Genomic DNA, 18929 nt, shown 5'->3' on the forward strand with positions numbered 1-18929 from the left:
CTGTCCTTGAACAGGTCTCACTAGGGGTGTGCACTTGCCTGTGGTGCCAAGACCTGCCTGCCCCCAAACCTGGAGGACTGAGATGAAAGGCCTTGAAGATTTACCTCTGACTTGTGTGTGACCCGGGACAAGTCGACCAAGGTGCTTAACAGGCCGTAGCTGAGAAAATCCTTAAAAATCTAACTTCTCACTTTACAGATAGAAAAAAGACAGTGGATGATTAAAACCCAAGTCTCTTGACCCTCAGTTCAATGCTGAGCAAATGCACCCGATTTGCTTCTTCATGTTAAAAAAAAAAACAAGGAGTCATGGTCAGCAGGGTGGGAACTGACTATGGGAGGGGAGTGGGGTGGGGTGGGGATAGCAACGGTGGGGTGGGGAATTGGGACAACTATAATAGAAACAGCATAAAAATAAAATAAAATAAAATATTCCACATACAAGTGAAAACATTTTAAACAATTAGGAATCATTTTCTCGATCTCAGTTCCCAAAATATCTGGCATTTCTGTTTAACCACTCTGCTCAGGGCTCTAGCCACACAACGTCACTGCCACCCCAACCAGCACCACCACCCTCATCATCATCACGGTAACGGGGACCCTGGCCTTAAAAAAAATCAGATAGCCAGACAGTGCTCCAGAAAAAATGGCTTCCCTTGGAACAAAGAATTACAGTCTGACCGCAAACCACCTGCAGGTGCATAGAAACAAAGGCCTGGAACGCTCTTTTATGGACTTTCAAGGGGCTGCTGTAAACAGAGTCCTTGGGAGGAAGCTGAAAGTTCAAAGTATAGAGACTTTTCATTGGCCGAGTTGTGGCAGTCTCCCATTGGCTAAGCTGTTACTGGGCCAGGAGGAGCCTTCTCCTGCTGAGGCAGTTAAGTAGCATCCCTTACTGTGGGAGGTGTGAGGTATGCCTCCTCCTGTTAGGGTACAGTGGTTGTGCGTTGCGTGATGTGTGAGAGTTCTCTCTCTCCCAGCCTTCGGACTTCATTTAAATGAGGTTTCTGTTTATTCATTTTCACAGTGATGATATATTCTGTGTCTAGGAGGTACTAGGCATTCTGTTAAGTGTTTTACATTAACAGCTGCTTCTTAAGAACCTTGTGGGGAAGGGTGAGGAATCTCCCAGTGAGAGAAATGCCACCTATCGTGGGTAGTTGTCTTTCAAGTAGCTTTTTAATGAAGCAGAGATGTGCTTCTTCCTGCCACATCTCATCGTCTATGGCCTTGTAGTCTCAGAGCAACGCAGGCGTCAGGCTGCTTCGCCTTTGCCTGGAAGGAAATGTGGGTGCACACGTGTGCGTACAAACACACCAGGCTCACATGGGTGCCCCTGATTCACAGATACACCTGCAAGGAGCTGGGGGTGGGCTCCAGGAACTGCCTCCTCATTTGGAATATCGAGAGTCTCTGAGCACTACTTTGGGTTTCTCAGACCCAAGCCTGGCACGACTACTCCCCGCACCCTTTCTGGTACATATTGTAGCCTAATGAATGATTAAGGAAGACCAAGCTTCCTGGTACCCAGCTTGGATCATGCGTGGCCTCTCCTTCCCTGCACCACTCTCTTATCTCCCTCCCTACACAAGCGAACCCCCCCACACATTCCAAAGTGTCCAGTGTCCCCTCATTGTCTGTAGAGTCAAGGTGAAATACTCTACCCTGGAAATAAGGTCCTTAATGATGAACTCCCATTCCTTCTTCCAAAACTACTTCCTTCATTCTTTGTCATGCTCCATCCAAAGTGGCCTACACTCCTTTGTCCCCTGGTTTGAAATGCCATTCCTTGTCCAATCACCAAGGCCTAGTTCAAATACCACACTGTTGCCCTGGCTGGTGGGGCTCAGTGGATTGAGTGCTGGCCTGCAAACTAAAGGGTCATAGGTTCGATACCCAGTCAGGGCACATGCCTGGGTGGCTGGCCAGGTCCCCAGCTAGGGGTGCAAGAGGCAACCATGCATTGGTGCTTCTCCCCCTCTCTTCTCCCTCCCTTTCCCTCTCTCTAAAATAAATAAAATCTTTAAAAAACACAGACAGTTCAGGAACCAGCAGTGAGGTTCCTAGGACCCCTTGCTGTAAATGAATTTCTCTCTCATCAGAGCTCTTAAAATCTTTTTTTAAATCTTAAATATATATGATTCCAATAATTTACACAGGTGACTGATCTGTTACCATCCACCACCCATCCTCCTTCCAAATCAGAGATTTCTTTTTGGTACTTCCTATGACTTTGGTGACTTTATCTGTTCTATCAAGACCTATGCTTCCCCCTTCTTTTTGTTCCTGCCTTGGTGTCATCAGGTCCGATGTCACCAGCTCTGCCTTCATAAAACAAGTGTAGGTAGGTACTTGGCATTGCTATCATTTTCCATTGGTATTGCAGGAACTGCTTGTCAGCTTCTCCTAATCATATGAACCTAGGTGCAGCTCTTTATCAGAGAACAATTCAGAGCTATTCAGTTAGTTACAGGCACTTACTATAGAAGAGGGAGACAGTCATGAGACCATTATTTAGAAATAAAAGCAAAACCAATTTGTAAGAGAGTGAGAAGGAACGAGAGAACAGCGTGAGCAGGAGTCTAAGAAGAGTGAATTTGTGTTTACAAGTGTGGGGCAATAACTTAGTGGCATGCAGCAAAGAGGACAGCCTGAGCAGTCTGCCTTTGAGCAGGCTGGACATGAGTACTACAGAGACTCGCTTTCATTATTTGTGGATAGTTCAGAAAACTGGAGCATTTAGCGGAGAGGCGCAAGGGGGCAGGGCGTTTCTGTCCCCATCCATCAGCACCTCTGCTTTCGTTGGGCCAAATCTCCACCACTTCCCTCATCAGAACCTCCGTGAAGATACACAGCTTCTTATCTCCCGAAAGATGGATGCCTATGGTTCAAAGACATAATTCATGTAGAGCCCTGAGCATGCAGTTTTGTCACGTGGTCATACAGCAATGCAGTGTTAAGCCTTACATTCATGGAGCTTATTATTTTTAGATTCACGTTACTAAGGGAAGTGGGTGGTTTTGTTTTCCCGCTTCGCTGGTGTTCAGGTTCCTTCGTCCGCCAGCTCTGGTCACTCAGTTACCTGACATCACGCGTGTGAGTTGCTCTAGAGCACACTGCTTTGGATGGACTGGCTCCATCTATTAGAATGGTCTTGGCCACAGTCAGTAGATAGTTATGACAGAAACCTCTACCAACCTATCCCTTTGATACCTACTGGCTGCCAAGGAACAGTGCCTGTCCTCCACTGGGGTCCAGCTCACTGTCTACCCAAGTGCTGTCTCCCTCTCTGAACACAGCGTCTCAGGGTAGGGGTCTTTTCTGAAGTGTTGTTGTCTCCCTGGCAGCCCAGCATCGTGCCAGTGGCAGACACTTAGGAAGTGTCCTTGGAATAAACAAGTGAGTGACTGACAATACATATAACAGGCTGTCAGTGCCAACAGCCCCCTGTGGTGTGATTCCTTCCCCGGAAACCACACTGATTTAGCTTTGGCCACAATTCCTTCCACATACCCTTTCATGCTGGGGCAACAACCCCACCGTATCTTCTTGCTTTCAACGTGCTATAGTTCAGCATTTCCCATAACATTCTACACCCATCTCATCTTCCCTCCCCATCACTGTCCCAAGTCTCCCACTGCCTCTCTCTTCCAAATGACACTTGGAAGAACTTAAATAACAGCTACCACTTACTGAGTAGCCACTATATGGCAGTGTGTTATGTGCAAGACCTTGCTGGATCCACACAACAGCCCAACAAGTAGGTCTAATCCTACCTGTTTTACAGATGAGAAAGCTGAGCCTCAGAGAAGGATTTACAAGACAAAGAGGAAATAGCTGAAGTGCAAACTCAGCTATGACTGACTCCAGCATTTAACCATTTGATATCTTCCTATGAAAACACCAATTGGCTTCTTCAGGTGACATGCAAGGAAAAAGCGCCTAGATAGAGTTGAATTCTCATGAGCCGTCACACACCCCTGAACTTGCATTCACTCACGGATCTTCATGGTCACAACTATCCCTCCTCTAATCTCACACCTACTTCCAGCTGAAGCAGTTACTTGGGTCTCCCCTGGGCGAGGCCGAAGGCTAGGCACTGCTCGGGGGCAAAGTGGATGCGAGTTTACGAGGGACTAGAGAGATGAGCAAGACAGGAACAAAGAAAACTGTATTAAAAGAGCTGACTACTAGGATAACTCAGAGAGATGGAAGACTGGTGGAGAGGTACAGAGAGGCATCGGGAAGGTGCAGAAGAAACCAGCATCCGCCATGAGCCTGGCCCTGCAGTTGTGCAGACAGCTGGGGCAGCCATCCACCTGCTAGGTGCTGTGGGTTTCCACACGTTATCCATCGTCCTCTCAGGAGGTCAGCAAGGCAGAGATTCTTTTTTTGGAGTGTTAGGGATCACCCCCAAATCCAGGGAAACGAAGTTCACAGCGCTCTGGGGAGACAAAATGGCACTTGTTCCCCACCGCCTCATCTGAACAGCCCTTCGCTGACTAATGAATTACTCTGGCCCACAAACTAATAGACAGCTGCTAAAAATGGTTATTGCATTATTAATTCGCTCCAGCAATTTCACATTAAACCTATACTGTTAATAATTTTCCCTTTCTATTCTTCCCTCTTAATTAGACTATTTAAAACTTTGAAGGAATAGTCTTCCTAAGCTAAATGGAGGCATCGGGCAAATTACATTTTTGATTGAATACGTCTCTGATAGGCCAGCAAATGAGACTGTTGAGTGTTAATTATTGTCAGAGTTCCACATGACGCGTGCTAATGAGGCAGTCAATCTGAGCTGTCAGTCCCCGAATATTAATGGAGCAATTGGGATGTGTTGGGAAGAATGCTCGCTGGAGGTCCAGGGTGTCCAGTTTGCTGGTTGTACTTGGGAGGCTGCTGATTTCCTGCTGCTGAAGCTAATGGGGACTTGTGATGAGTGCAGAAAGGGGTGGACAGCGACAGAGAGGTGAGGGCAGCCCGACTGGCTTCATGGACTCAGGTGGGTGCCCCTGGGATGGTCCACTTGGTCAGTGTTCCACATGTACCACTCCTGGCCTGGCTCCGGAGAGCGTACTAACAAGACCGTGTCTTTGGAAGCTGCCAGCTACGAGGAAGTGGCCGCCAAGCAGTCTGGAGAAGCTGCACATCTGAAGACTGCCACTTTGGGCCAGCCTCAGGCGCCAGTGCCGGCTGGCTGTTGCCGTGGGATTTAGTCCTCATGTCAGCACCCGTCATGTGCAGGTCCTGAGAGATGTCAGGTTTTATTCAGTAGGACTGGAGGTGAAAACGAGGGGATGTCATCCCAGGTTGGGTGTCAGGGAACCCTAGAGTTAGTCTGGGACAGAGCAAAAGCTCCGTCAGTAGTAGAAGGGCAGAGATGAGAAAAATTGGATTTGATTCTGTAAATATTACTGAGCACTTTGTATGCATGATAAAGACTTAAGGTGTCTGTGCAAACTCCCAGGACAGACATTGTCAGAGCATCATCCTTGACCTTTACTTCTGTTTCGCAATAGCCCACCCCTCCTCTCTCCATTAGATGCTTCCTAAGGCTCTGAATCTCTTTCAACAATGCTTTGGGAATTCACTTTCCTTTCCATCCCCACTTCTCCTTCCCTAGTCCATTGCTCACTGGGTTACTGACGTAATCTGGTTATTCCTGGGTCTGTACTCTCTCTCACCCTCTCCTGCTGTGGCCTCTTTGACCTCATCTCCTACAGTCTCTCCTGGTTTACTCTGCTCCACAAAGACACCACTGAGGCTCCCTGCCTCTCCTGTAAGCTTTTGTTTCATCATCTCTGAAACAAGGCATCAGCCTGCAGACATACCAGGAAAGGTATCTGCTCAACACTCCTGGTTTCCACCTCCCTGAGTCTCTCTTCTCTAAGCCGTAGTATTCCAACTGGTGTTTAACTTTTTTTTTGAGATTTTATTTATTTATTTTAGAGAGGGAAGGGAGGAGATAGAGAGAGAGAGAGAGGAGAGAGAGAGAGACATCAATGTGCGGTTGCTGGGGGTCATGGCCTGCAACCCAGGCATGTACCCCGACTGGGAATCGAACCTGTGACACTTTGGTTTGCAGCCTGTGCTCAATCCACTGAGCTATGCCAGCCAGGGCTCTCAACTGGTGTTTAATCTGTACTCCTGGGCTCATCTGCCTATCCCTCTGATGATTTTGTCATGGCCTAGACATGGGGATGGGTAGTTTTGGCGTGGCAAGGCTACCCGTGCTGGCGACACTTATGGAGCTGATTCCTAAAGTGAAGACTTGCCTCCCGTCTCGTGGGAGGTGGGACGAAGGCAAGATTCCTATCCTGCGAGCGAGGCAGCAGGCAAGACGTCTGTAAACGTGCATAGATTTTAAGGCTGATTTCTAGGTTTTACTTGCAAATTTGAGGGCAGAATTGTAATTAACAAAAAGAAGAAAAGGAATGGAATTTAACTTTTGGAGATATAATCTGACCACTGGCTAACTTACAACTGATTTCGCATATGCTTACTGAACAGCTTCCTAAACACTGCTTTCAGATATCTAGGACACGGTTGAGTGACAGACAGGCAAGATCTCTGCCCACTAGGGGCTTATTTGTATTCCAACTTGGAAGGCAAAGAGCCAACAAGTAAATCAATACCTACCTACCTCCCTGCACCCACACAAACACCGATTTCAGATAACGATAAAGGATATGAGGCCACATCTCCTATGGCGTAAAGAGACTGGAGAGTGATGGTGAGGCAGGCGTATGTGGGGTTGGGCAACGTTAGGGAGCTACTAGCAAGAGGTAGGTTTGAGCGAGATCTCAGTGAAGAGAAATGAGAAACGAATGGTGGGTCAGGGGAGCATTCCAGGCAGAGGTAACTGCACACACAAAAGGTGAAAAGGGGAAAGGGTGAAGGGATGGTCAGTGGACAAACAAACAACACAACTCATAGATACAGACAACAGTACGGTGATTACATGGAGAGGGGCGGGGTGTGGGGGGAGTACTTGAGGTAGCAAATACACAGTGCAATATACAGATGACGTATTATAGAATTGTACACATGAAACCTATATATTTTAATAAATGATGTCACCCGATAAATTGAATTTAAAGAATAAAGGGCCGGAGAAGAAACAGCATGGGGAGTTGTGGAAACAGAAATAACACCATCTGCCTGAGTCATGAGAATGAAGGGTGGGGGTGTAGTGCACGTGAGTAGAGAGGGATAGCATTTCAGAGGCCGTGACAATAGCTGGGATTTGACGCCAAGGTCAATGGGACACTGTCGTGTGATTTAAGCTGTGGAATGACAAAACTGGGTGCAGGTGCTTTCTAAAGATTCCCACTGAGCACCGCTTCTAGGTGAAACCCAGTGCCAGGTGGTGTGTGTACAACAATGAATTAGATACAGTCATCACCCTCTTAGAGTTCAGTCTAATGGTGGAGACAGACACACAGCCTGGTATGTGATACCACATCACAACAAAAAGACCGGGAGTGGACCCCAATGGCTGAATAAAATCACATTCCCAACCTTCCTAGAAGCTGCGGTTGGCCAGGAGATTACTTTGTGGCTAACAGGATATATGTGCAGATACATTTTAGCAGCTCCGGGTTCCTCCTGGGGAGACAGCTGGTTTTGCACTCTGCCTCCATCCTACTGCCTGTAGCCTGGCTGCAGTGGCTGCAGTCCCAGCTTGGAGCGCACTGCCGGGAGCCACACCTTATGGATGGAGGCGTAAGAAGCTGGCCAGAGTTTGCAGCTCTCAGTACTCCTGAAGCAAAGGGCAACCTTCCAGGCTGGACCCTTACCTCTGCACTGTACCCAAGAGATACACACCTCCACCTCACGTAGAAGCAAGTTTTATGTTGGCTTTCTGTCACTGAAGACTAACTGAATCCCACCTGTGGTAGTAAAGGGGGCAGGGATTTTTTTTACAGGCATTCAGAGAGACAGGAGCTAATTCCAGCTCCTTGAAAACAAATGGCCTCAATTTACTCTGTTTCCCTCCTAGTTTCTTCTCATTACCTGCTCCCCGTTCCTCCCATCCGTGCTGCGGCAGGACTGGGTAAGACTGGCCCTCTGGGACCATGGCGTGGCTCTGTGTGTGCTTCCTTGCCACCCCTCTGGCCCGCTCCAGGCAGACAGACAAGAGAGAAGCCAGACAAATGTGGGCAGGAGGTAGTCCCTTCCCGCAGAGCCGTCGCGCCATTCGGTTTTTCATGGTTTTGAGACAGGCAGGCCGAGACAAGTTTGGATTAGAAGCAAGAGCACTTAAGCAATTAAACCACAGCATTCAATTCACAAGGCAGGAGGGGAACCAGATGAAAGAGAACCTAACAAATAGGAGATGGCCACATTTTCAAAGCGATTACTTATTGGCCGAGATCATTTCCTGAATTTTAGTAAGAAAAAAAAAGAAGAAGAAAAAAAAAAAATTCAGCATCGACTGAAATACCACCACCGTTTAAACACAATAGGTAGAACATCCCAATTATGCTAGAATCCACATGAATCTGTGCAAGATGGGACAGAAGACCAAAAATATTGCTGAGAGGATAATGTGAATGGTCCTGGTCTGACTGTTCTGAGCAGTTCTGTCCTCTTGCTAAACAACGTCTTCAGGCAGAGAGAACAGTCAAGAACTGAACAATGGGCGTGTGAGACCCTGAACTGCACCACCCGTCAATTGATCTGAATGTGGTGGGGTCTTCTTTTATGTCAATTGTTTTCTGGATCAAGAGGACTTCTGGGGAGTCCCTGCAGAGGGTTTGGGGTAGTCAGGAGCACTCAGGGGAAGAAATGGTCCAGATGCACTTTAATAGTTTAAGAGCCACCACAGTGTGCTGTGCCATATCTGCTGGATGTCAGCCCTGCCTCTGGCAATACAGAGCTATGGCTCCAAAGAGATACCTTCAAGCTTTGAATCAAAAAAAAAACCCGGTTTCTGTTTTTCAGTAGCCTTAGAGGTGCCCATATTCTGCAAGTTTTCTTCCAAGTCCCCTAAAGGACCCTGGAGTACCCATGAGGAGCCATGCCAGCTGCAGCTAATTCACCAAAAAATGCTTTGCAATTAACAGGCCTGAGAGTGCATGAAGATAACGTTATGGGGAAGGAAATGCCCCAGTAAGCCTCAGAGCATAATGAAGTCAGTCAGGCTGGTAAACACCTAAGTGATGGCCTTATTAAAAAAAAAAGGCTTTTGAATTCATTGAAGTCCGCAGGCTGAGGCATGGTGCAGACAAATGATGGCTGTTCCATTATTTTCTGTTGACATTTATATGCACCCTGAATACAGTGGCTGCTGGAGAGATAGATTGAGTTTTCTAGACTCAGGCTGTTCTGCATGCACAACCCAGCTCCTTTGTGCAAACTTGGGGAAGTTACTTAAAATTCTCTGAGCTTTTAGTTTTCTCGTCTGTAATGAGATTTGGGGAATAATACTCACCCCTCTCTCTACGTTGTTGTTAAGAGTAATTACAAATGGTGCTAATCAATGGTAATTCCCTTAGCAACCTTCACGCCTGGCTGGTTCAACACACACTTCCAGGTCTCACATCTTAAATACAACAAGACACTGAACTTACTTCCGTGATGGTAATCTCACCATTTAACACATTTGGGGACGAGGGGTGAGAAAGCCCAGTACACAAAAGCACAGACTTCATAGTTTCATTGCCTGAATTTGAGTCCTGTGCCTGCTAGTTTTACAACAGCTGTATGATCTTAGGCAAGTAACGTAACTTCTCTGAGTCTCATTGTCTTCACCTTTAACAGGAGAATAATACTGCCAGCTCATAGGGTTGTGTGAGAATTACACAAGGCAGTGTGTAAGCCTAGCAAATAGACACTCACTAAATGTGAGCTTTTCAAGGTTCTCATTACTGCGGAAGCATGCTCCTTCTCGGGTCACAGTTGGACTTTGAGATGAGCCAGAAAATGCATAAGGCTTCCAGTCACAAGCACTAGTCTTGCCATCTGGATTCAGATTCCATTTCCACCCTCTACTGGATGTGTGACAGGGACAACTTATGTTATTTCTCTGTTTCTGTTTTCTTCTCTGCAAGATAAGAAGCGGTTCTTCTTTTATTGGGGTTATGCGTGCTCTACCCCTTTGTTTTAAGCATTTCTTAGCTTTATATTTGCTTAAGGCTGATTTATACTTACCCGGTTCCAGGAACCGTCTTCCCTACTTTACAAGCGTAATTCATTAAATTTAATCTTCTTATCAATCCTTTGTGATGAGTATGACTATCATCTCTACTTTACAGATGAGATACTGAGTGAGAGATGTTGAACAGGTGGCCCAAGTTCACATGGCTGATGAACGGCAGACCTGGGACTTTATCCCGATATATTCTGGCTTCGGGGTTGGTGCTCTCTTAATCACCAAGCTATGGGCCACCTAGGATTACCACCGCTACAACCAGCACAATGACAACCACCGTCACAAACACACTTACTGTGTGCTGATCAGGTACCTAGTATCACCACTTTACGCGCATGGCCTCCTGTCATTCTCACAACAACTATGGGCTGGGTTAAATGACGGGCCCAAGGTCACTCAGTCAGTGCCAGTGCTGACACTGGATTTAGGTCTCTCTAGCCCCTAAGCCCATGCTCTCAGGCATCTTACTAGGCTGTTGAATGGGGATGCACCCAGTACATGACCAGGCACAAAATGGACATGCCCCAAAAGACATTTCTCTCTTCCAGGACTTTTCAACTGGTAAAGGTTGGACTTTCTGATAGTCCTGGAACACTGTGGTATCAATCTTTCCCCACTGTCTACTTTGAAGGATAACACATGGACGCGTGCACCTCTCCACCTTGCTATCATTTCGCACAGCTCTGCCCAGGGCCTGGCACCTTGTTCACGTCTGTGGAAAAGAAGAATGGTCAGTGGAGGTGGGTGCTTTAGCCCTGCCTATCTCCTTAGGGGCTGGACAAATCGTTGGATGTGAGAACTCATTCATAAGACTCTAGGGACCTTGAATAAAAGAGAAGGTGTGAATGACCCATCATTGTTTCGATTTATATGTGTCAGATTTCTAATTTGGTTTAATTGTATGAATATATGCCTATTATCTGCTCTCAGAAAAAGGTTGGGCTCAGCCAACTCTAACACAGTGACCTTGCTTTCCTTCTGTATCCATCTTCCACACTGAGCCAGAATAATGGTTCTAGAAGGAAAATCCAGTAATTCTTTCTCCTCCTTACCAATCCCTTCATGGTGTCCAGTTGCTCTCAGGAAAAAAGGCAGGATCCCTGGACATAATCTACTGTGCTCTTCGTGGTTGGCCTCTCTCTCTTCGCTTCCTTTCCATCCTGCCTTACTCCCTGCCATCAACCTTCACTCCCAGAACAACCGTTAGTCTAGAACAACTTGCATTTCCCAAAGGCACCCCAGTGTGGTACCCATTATTTCCCCTCTGCCTTCTGCCTCCTACTCTCCTTCCAATCTCAGCTGGGGCTCCTCTCTGAGAGGAGATGCCATCCTGGGCTGTTTCAAATCTGTCTGTCCCCTAATCCCTTATCTACTGGCACCATCTGTTACCCCCATCACCTAGTTCAGAGTCTGATACCCAGTAGGTGGGTCCTCCACGGACATTTATTAGTTGAATAAATAAATAAATAAATGAGCATTTCCAGTGATTAACAATTACCTTACTTTGTGGAGGGTGAATACAGAGAAACGTAGTTAAATTTTAGGACAAGATGAAGGTGCAAATGGAATTGAAATTGTTATGTTTTATTCTTTTCTTTTTTAATCATGGTTGTATTGTTTTTTTTTTTCCACTACCATTTAGTGCCTTTATACCCGACCCCACCCCTGCAATCACCACATTGTTGTTCATATCCACGAGTCCCTTTTCCTCATTCCCTCCATCCCATATCCTCCCTACCCCCTGGAGTGGATTTTTTTTTTTTTTTGAGAGAGAGAGAGGAAAGGCAGGGAGAAAGAGAAGGGAGAAACATCGATGTGAGAGAGAAACACTGAATGGTTGTCTTTCCTGTGTGCCCGGACCAGGGATCAAACCCACAGCCTAGGCATGTGCCCTGACAAGGAATCAAAACTGCAGCCTTTCAGTTTGTGGGATGACACCCAGCCAACTGAGCCACTGTGGCCAGGGTCGGAATTGAAAAATTTTTTTAAATTAATAATTGTTTTTCTCTAATTCCTAGTTGATCCTGGTACTAAATTCATTTTATAAATACTTATTTTTTTATGCTGCCTTGCCAGACAATGCCCTAGACTCAGCTGCAAAGATAAATATATATTTTTGGCCTCAGAAAGGTCACAGTCTAATGGGAGATGCAGATACACCAAAAAGAAACTCATAAAATATGTACCAGCACTTTGAGATCATGCCCTGTGCCAAGTACTTTTCACATACCATTTGCAATTTTCTCTTACAAGATAGGCATTGATCCCATTTTTACAGATGAGGAAACTGAAGTTCCGGGAGATTTAAGAAGGCAGCTTCCCTTTGTTCAATCATGCAACAGAGAAACAGAAATATGTACTGGTATTCCTTAGTACCTGTACTCCTTTCTATTATGCTACCTAATTCACACTGCACTGTGCTGTTAATACAGTTGAATAGCACTTTGTACATTTGCTGTCATTTTTATGCCTATTACCTTGGTTCAGTCTCACAAAGCTCTGTTTATGGTGCAGACAAGGACACTATTACAATCCTTAATTTACAGGTAGAAAAACTGAGACCCCAGGAGGCTACGAGGTAACAAATTCCCGGGTCCTGTATTAATGCAAGTAGGAATACAACGCAGGTTTCACGATGGTGGGGCCTTTTCCTTGTCTCTTTCCAAGTATACCCTCCAAAACCAGGCCCCTCCCACCCCAGACATGCTATTCCTTTTGTCCACAGGAGACACAGACATTTATTTCTCACGTTTTGCTTTGCCCTAAAGCTGAGGATGGCAGTTTTACAGACTCCAGAGGCCCTCCGCAACCCTCCCTGGCCCCAGTCAGTGCTTACATTAAGTTTGCTTTCAGGCCTTTATCCGCCGTTCCCCTTTCAACTGAAATGGGAAAGGACCCCGGAGACCATGGCTGGCGATTGGCCCCATTTGAGGATGGCCCGTCGGCCCAAACCATAGCTCATTATCTGGGGCTTAATATCTTATCACAATATTGTTTTCTTCAGACTGATAGCAATTCATTACTTTTAAGTACACAGGGGGATAATTCCTGCAGAGGATTGATCATCTCTCTGAGATACGGCTCTTGCCATTAAAAAAAGACTATTCCCAGGAAGGGATTCCTTCAGCCCTTATTGTTCTCAAACCTTTACTTCCTCCATTCAACAAGCATTTACTTTCTTTTCTGTGTACCTAGCTGTGATACGAAGGAACAAAGAGAAATATGATGAGGACCCTTTCTCTTAGGGTAACAATTCTATTGAAAAAAAAAAAATGTGTGAAAAAGTAACTCTAACTCAGAAAGATCATATAGGACTGTAGTAAAAAGTTCAGGTTGGCTGGCAGGCCAGTCATGAGTTCAAATCCCAGTTCTGCCACTTCATTAGAAATGCACCGTTGGGCGGGTAAGTTAACCTCCCAGAGTCTCCACTGTCCCATCTGGCACGACAAAGACAATGCCAGTGCCAACATCAACGCCTTGTTTAAGGATGACAGGAGATTATTTAAGGATAATATATAGAGAATCCTGTGTAGTAGCCAACACATAGTAAAATATTCAGTACAAATAATTACTTTTGTTATAATAGCTATGTTCTACTGTTACTATTTTCCAACACCCAGGCTCTCGGCAGGGCTGTCAGCCCTTTAAGAATGGGATTGCCTAGTTTCTTCTGCCATCATCCTATTGATCAAAGGGTTCATCACACATTTAATTCTCAAAAAAAGAAGAAACCCTCTGAAAAGCACACCTTAGGCCTTGCACTGACGACTCACTGAGCCATCAAGGAAGGGCAAAGCAAAAACACCACTTTTGGGGGAAGTGGCAGCGTGTCGTGTTGTTTCGCTTCAATCCGTGGTGTTCAAAAAAAACACACATTTAAAAAAATAGCTAATTGTATTTTAGACATACAGACAAAAACGAGATAATTCATGTCATTCTTTCATATATATTTTTTTCAAATTGACTACTGTGATAAAATCCTTAGTGGGAGCCTGCTCTGCATGGGCCCTGTGCCCAGTGCTGGAGAGGGAGGAGCAATACCCCACACCTGTGCTCAGGACAGCAACAGCTCCAAGGGGCCCGGGCGGAGGGAAGAAATAAGAAACGCACCAGGTAGGCTTCCCAAGGATTCAGCTAGACATTGGTAACACAGAGAAAACTGAGGCCATTAGTCTGGGATAGAAAGTCATGCTGAGAGCACACTGCTTAGCACCATCGTTGACCATTGTATTCTTTAATGTCCCTTTGTTTGGGAAATGATGTTACTCTGAGATACTGCCAACTCTGGCCTGATTTTTTATTTCCTTTGAAGCTCTTTACACTGGAATAATTTTAGGTTTAGAGAAGAGGTGCAAAGACACAGAGAGTTTCTATACCATTCACCCAACTGCCCCAAATGTTAACAACCTACCTAATGATTTGTATTTGTCAGGGTTCTCCAGAGAAACAGAAGCGGTAGGCGATAGATGGGAAGGGACTGATGACGGAGGGCTGGCTCATGTCATTATGGAGGCTGCAAGGCTGAAACCTGCTTTTGGGTCCCAAGGCTGGCGGGCAGCTGCAGGTAGAGCCGGTGTCTCAGGGTGAATACCATCAGACAGGGGAATTCCCTCTCACGCAGGTGGGCCAGCCTTTTGTTCTGTTCTGTCCTTCCACAGATTGGAGGACGCCCACCCACACTAGGGAAAGTGATCTACTGTATTTTACCACATACAATGCGTACTTTTTGCCCTAACTTTTGAGGGACAAATAAGGATGCACACTATACATGGGTAGTACCTGAAATGCCTTGTATCTGTTCTTGTGTTTTGTAATTATTTGTTACATAAACTTTCTTGTACCAAATGTTCAAAAAGAAGTGCTAAAATTCCTTTATAATACAAAATACAAGTATCTAAATATAAACAAAGACATAATTGAATTTAAAAATTAAAACAAAAGATTTTTTTTTCCTGAAAGTTTGGGCCAAAATATATGGGTGCGCATTGGACCGAGGAGGAGTGCATTGTGCATGGCAAAATACAGTACTTTACTCAGTCTATAGATTCACATGTTACTCTCATCTAAAAACACTCTCACAGAAACCCCCGGAATAATGCTTGACCAAATAAATACCTGGACACTCTGCATCCCAGTCAAGCTGAGACATAAAATTAACCACCATGTACCACAGCACACTTATCCAAACTAAGAAGTTAACATGGACACTACACTACTAGCAGATGACAGGCTTTATGTGGATGTCAACTGCCTCTCCATTACAAGAGCCTCTATGTCACGCCAAGTGACAGCAGAGTTGGGCACCCAGGTTGGGACCACTGGATCTGCACTACCAGAACAGAGCAGGACGTTCAGCCCCTCAACATGAACAGACAAACAGAGAGAACGCTGGCCGAGCAGATGAAACACTTGCATCTCAGTCCTGGCTTTGCTACGAATAGACTCCATTCAGGTCCTTGTGCAAACTGCAGCATCTTTCTGATTCTGATTCTCTATTAAAAAAAATTGAATGCAATAAACCAAAACAGTCCCTTCAATCCCTAAAAACTTGAGAAGAATAACACACACACACACACACACACACACACACGGACCCAGTGTGGTCCTGGCACTCAGAGGTGCCAACTCCCAGGGAGTGTGCCCTCAGGCCTTCAGCTCTCAGTGCTGGTAGGTCCGGTGTAAGCCGTGGCCCTTTTCTAGCCACAGCGAAGAACCCTCTCAGCTCACCTTGAAATTTTCTGAACCCCTCCATCCCTCTCATTCCCCATGGCTGGGTCCCCTGTCTGACCCAGCCCTCTTCTCTGACACCCGTCCTGCCAACCCCCCTTAGGGGTTTATGGCTTCTCATCCTTCTTAACCAACTTTCATGACTTGGTCCTTGGCTCTGGACCTCTTGAATACTAGACCCAGATAGCACTCTGGGGTCCACAATACTGGCCCTGCCCTGCCTCTAGCTCCCAAATGCTTACGCCACCATCATTTTTATACTAAGACTGTGTGATTGCGAAGAATGACCATGTTTCTTGCACAAGTTGAGACACTGATTTGCTGCTCAGATACCCGTGTGTGCACACACATTCTGCCTGTCGGGGACAGCTTGTGAGGGCTTCCCTGAACAGATCTTTCTGCACTGAAGAAGCTGCCAGAGACAAGTGGTGTGACTTTTAAAGAACATTTCTAGGTGCCTCGTGGAGTGAAAAAGATTGAAACAACGAGGAGCCAAGTGCAGCCCAGCACAAAGCAAAAGGGCTCCGGAACAGCTCAACAGCAGCATTTGCAAAAGATCGGGTGGCTGATGCACTTGACCCAAAGCCTTTATGTTCATAACTCTCCTCTCCATTGTCCCATTTCCATACCCTCTCCTGGAAGGATATAAACTACAGGAATGTCAACCCACTGTCACAATGGATTCAAAGCCAGAATTACAACTAATGGCATGGTTGAGTGGCCAAACCATCTTAAATCTCTACCTATTGTGTGCCAGGTCCTGCTGCCAGTAGGTATGAACTGGGGAGAAAAGGTCGATCATCCATGATCTTAAATATCAAGGAACTCATTGACTGGAGGGAAGGAAGAGAGGAAATTTTACGTAATAAATTAGGTATCAATACTGGGCCTGAGGGGAAGGGGAAAGACTGCAGGATCCAGGACTCAAGGTACACCTGTGAGTGAGGGAGTCAGAGGTTAAGGTCAACACTGCCCTCCTTCAGACCCTCGGACTGAAGAAAGACAGATGCTCCTTCCTGCTGCTACCACCTTCATTTCCGGCCTAACCTACAAGGCTGGGCCTATGTGGCCTGCTCGTGTACGACCGTCTACAGTTCAGCCCACACTGCTAGAGAAGCCAGATTCCACTGCTCTAAAAGTGGATTCCGACGACACTTATACAACTGCGTAAACTTATCCAAACTTCTTGAAATGTACACTGAAACTGGGTGAGTGTTATGGTATGTAAATTGTATCTCAAAAAAGCTCTTAAAAAAAGGCAGATTCATCTTCTGGATATACTTGTGATTGTGCAGTTCTGCAGATCAAGCTCATCTGTGCTTCCCTAACTTCTTCAAGACATAACCCATGCCTTCGGCCTGACATTCAGAGCACGATGCACAGTAAAACTTGGCTCTGCAGTATCTTCGGCTGTCAGGGGGCTGGCCTCCCACGGGACCTGCATGTTCCATCCCATGCACCCCATTTCTCTCCACCCTACTTCAGCCCCTGTTATCCCATCCCATAGGACTGCATTTGCTTTGCTTTAAGCGCTTCCTTTAGCAGTACACGGCTCTAATGAGAAGTGTCAAGGAGAAAGAAATGAAGAAAACAAATCTCTACCTTGCGAGAGCTCACAGCCTCACCAGCTCATTGTGAAGACAGACATGAAAACAGGCCATCGGAACCCTAATTGTAGTGCTGTGTGCTGGGCATTGTTTTCAGTGCTTTTACATGGAAGAGCTCATCTCATTTTTATAACTACCCTGCACAGGAGGTATTATTATTATTTCCATTTTACAAAGGAATAAACTATAGGAAAAAAGGATCAAGCAAAATGCTTAAGACCACAAAGCAAGTAGGTGGTAGAGCCGGAACTCAAATCCAGGCAGCCTGGCTCCTGAGTCCATGCCTTTACCTCCATGCTATAGACCCCCAGATTGGAGGTAGAAAGGTTTTCTGAGAAGGTGGCTTCTCAGTTGACCTGTGGAGAGATGTGATCTGCCCTACAGACACATGGGAGGGGAGACAGAATGCAAAGCACGGGCAAAGATATGAATGCATGCAGCAGATGTGTTTGGGGATCACCGACAATGGGATGTGGCTGATAAACAGAGGGAGGGCTGGCAATGCTGGTGGGAGATGAGGCTTGAGATGTTGTGAGGGACTGGATTATATCAGGTGCAGGTCCTATATTAACTAGGATGCCTTTACCTTGAAGAAGCAGAAAAGTAAGACTGAAATTGGCTTAATCCATAAAACAGGGATTGTTGCTTATATCAGAAAGTCCTGGGATGGTGAGGATTTCAGAGTCATTCGATTCAGCAGCCCCACTGTGTTGTCAAAGGCCCTGGTTTTCTATCTCTACCCTCTGGCACACTCAGTGTGGGTTTGTTTTCCCAGATGACTCACTTCATGGTCTCAGGAAGGCAGGTGGTATGCTCTCCCTCCTAGGAGCATGCCCACACAGCCTTTCCCAACACCCCCTTCTGCTTGCCCCACAAACACACACCTCCCAAACTCTAAGGCACCTCACCAGGCTTGCAATCCACAGCTCACTCTAGGCTAACCCCTTAAACCTGCCCCCAAGACCCCATTTACTCTGACTCCTCAGTGAGCCAGAGCCCAGCCTAGGCTCGTTTCCCTACCTAGTCTATCTCCTGTTCCTTCTTCTATCCCAGGCCCTTCCCTGTTTCACGGTCCCCAGCTTTAATAAACATCCTCTACAAATCACCTGGACCTAGGTTCTGACACCTTTTCTGCATGAAGTCGAGCACCCACACACTACCAGCTGGCCTTAGGCAGACCCACTCTGGGCCAGGTCCCCTTTCCAGTAATGGTATGACACAAACATGTGACTGACCGTTCACCAGAAGGGGATACTGCTAATGCACTCTGAGAGGGACCCAGCACTTACACTTTCCAACAGTAAAATTGAGGTTGCAGTGATCTTTCCATCTTCCAATGCTCTGTCTCCCCTTCTGAACACAGTGTGGAGCAAAAGTATGGAAAATAATACAATAATTAACAAATAATAATACAAGAATAAACTGGTTTTT

The 18929-nt window shown here is 46.1% G+C and overlaps 1 protein-coding gene and 1 non-coding gene across 4 annotated transcripts in view; one reads left to right on the plus strand and one right to left on the minus strand.

The window, feature by feature from the left end:
* The window catches only part of ASTN2 (astrotactin 2), an 821613-nt gene that overhangs the window by 391422 nt on the left and 411262 nt on the right, over window positions 1-18929 (minus strand). The window lies entirely within an intron of this gene.
* On the plus strand, window positions 13895-14030 carry LOC114514502. The gene has a single exon (XR_003686069.1). It is a non-coding gene; the product is annotated as a small nucleolar RNA SNORA21 (small nucleolar RNA).

Source organism: Phyllostomus discolor, chromosome 3 (assembly GCF_004126475.2).
Source record: "Phyllostomus discolor isolate MPI-MPIP mPhyDis1 chromosome 3, mPhyDis1.pri.v3, whole genome shotgun sequence".
NCBI classification, from domain to species: Eukaryota; Metazoa; Chordata; class Mammalia; order Chiroptera; family Phyllostomidae; genus Phyllostomus; species Phyllostomus discolor.